Genomic DNA, 2,344 nt, shown 5'->3' with positions numbered 1-2,344 from the left:
TGTTTTTTCACGTTCCGTAAACCTATATCAACCCCTTTTGAAGCACTGACCTTTAATTGTTATTGTTATTATTTTTTAACATTCTGGTTTATGAAGTTGTCTAAGAACAGTGCCCTGTATGTTACAGAGTCTCTGTCCTTTCTAGCAAGGCTTGTATCCTCCATTGATGTAATAATGTATTTATTACATTGTTTGTTTGTTTTTTTTTAAGTAGGCATTTTGGTTGTTTTGGGTTTCTTTAAGACACAAAGTATAGATATTAGTTGAATGTTGACAGGTATGCTTTAACCTTTTTTCTGTGTCTTTCTACAACTGTGTTCTGTGACCCAATTGTATAGTGTTAAGAAAAGTGCAAACAATTGTCTACTATAGTTGACCGTAAATAACGTTTTCCCTTCTTGTAGTCCTTGACGTGTCTTGATAAAAAGATAAAGGTCCTCACGGGTTTTACTTCAACTATTTTATTTCTTTAGAGACAATTTTCAAACAAATGCCTTTTTATTTTCTTTATCAGCTGCATGTCGTCTTGAGTTCTTTTAAAAATTCCTTTCCTCATGGAATACGTTGTGAGCATAAGCATCAGTTACATTTTCAAATTTTATTTATATGTCGTTACAATGAATGCTTATATTTAAAAAGGGAAATATTTCTACATGTGCATACAGTTTTCCAAGAGTGTATCATTAACTTGATTGTTGATAATAAAAAACGAAAGACAATTTAACAGAATATATATATATTTTTTTGGTGGTGGTGATAACATTTCGTGCGCAAAAAAAAAAGTATCTCAAGTGGATTTTGATAAAATACAATATCTCTCAGTCGTAACTAGAGTCTTGGTTCCAAGGATTAAAACTGTTATTCTTTGTTATACTCCGCATTTAGCATGATAACTTGCAAAGTCTAATTATAAATTTGAAAACATAAAATAAATCGGATCTCTATTAAATCAGACGTACTGGTGGACAATATTTAAGGGTTTAGAACTGGTAGAAAAGCTATTTTACATTATGGCTTCAGAACAACTTAAAAATAAAATCATAGAAAAATATTATGTGGCTGTTTTAAACGCCATTTAGTTCGTAAATGTCTTTTCGTAATGCTCCTATTGGGGCACGCTGTGATGTTTCAAAGTATCGTGATGAAATAGGTTTTGTGATCTGCCAAAGCTTTTAAGTCACAAAACACTTTAAATTCATTTTTGACAACGGCATTCATTAGATAATAGATGGGTAAGTAAATGGAATAATTAGTGGGAAGGCAAAGAAGCGTGGACCGAAAGTAATTAGTGAGTCACCTTCTGGTGAGACCGAGAAATATTTTTATTAAAGAAAAATAGACATTAATTCTAATTTGAACAGTAAACAAAACTTAATACAAGCGGTGCAATAATTTCAAGGACATTTATAACTAGATTGTTGCCACAGTAACACAACAGACGGCCAAGATTAATCGTGTTAAGTCCCTCCTAATACAGGTCCATACAAGGGACTAACTCCAAGGCCTGAGAAGGCTGGATACCTTTGAAAATGACATCGAAACAGCAAATTACTGGCCTCTCCCGTCCCAACATTGGTGGCCATCTGGAGCCAAGGGAATCCGGTTGAATACTTTTTAATCCAAGTTATTATTTTGCAGTGATTTTCTTAAAAATAAAAATTATAGCCCATCAAAAAACTGGAGAAGGATTATTCATCTGGTCCTCGCTTGTGATACCCCTGGGGTCCCCTCTTTCCCTTGCGTTATTTAATAGCTATATGAGGTCCATAGGCTCAGTTCAATTGGAAAAGAATAAACGACTTTACTCTTATGCTGATGGCATTGTTGTTTTAGTTCTGGTTCAAAGTGATTTAAATCTTACCTATGTTAATATAGAGAGCTATATTGAAAGAGTGGCAAATTGGACTTCTACCCACCTCTGGAAGTTAAACACTCAAAAAACAAAGGGCCTTTAGAAAAGTGGCTGCCAAGATTATTTTTAGGAGTAATTTTGGACACTTCTTTATGGAATGGAACCACAGGTGAGCAATATATTGAAAATAATTTTCTACAAGCTTAAACAGTGCTATGCACTTACTTAAATTAAGATACTTGTTTATTGGTCCAGTTGTTACCTTTGCAATTAGATTACTGCAATGCATTATTCTCTGGTATTTATGCAAAACTCTAGCAAAAACTTCAACTTCTACAGAATTCAGTGATTTTTAAATCATTAGTTCACACTCATTATAAGGTACATTTACCTTTTCTTTTCTTTTTTTTTGGGGGGGGGCATTACATAGGACACTTCTGTCTGGTTTGTGTGTACTTAACTTCCTCTGGGTAAGAAGTGTTCAGAAACTAG

The sequence above is a fragment of the Microcaecilia unicolor genome, chromosome 2 (assembly GCF_901765095.1).
Source record: "Microcaecilia unicolor chromosome 2, aMicUni1.1, whole genome shotgun sequence".
Lineage (NCBI taxonomy): Eukaryota > Metazoa > Chordata > Amphibia > Gymnophiona > Siphonopidae > Microcaecilia > Microcaecilia unicolor.
Note: the sequence above shows the minus strand (reverse complement) of the source record.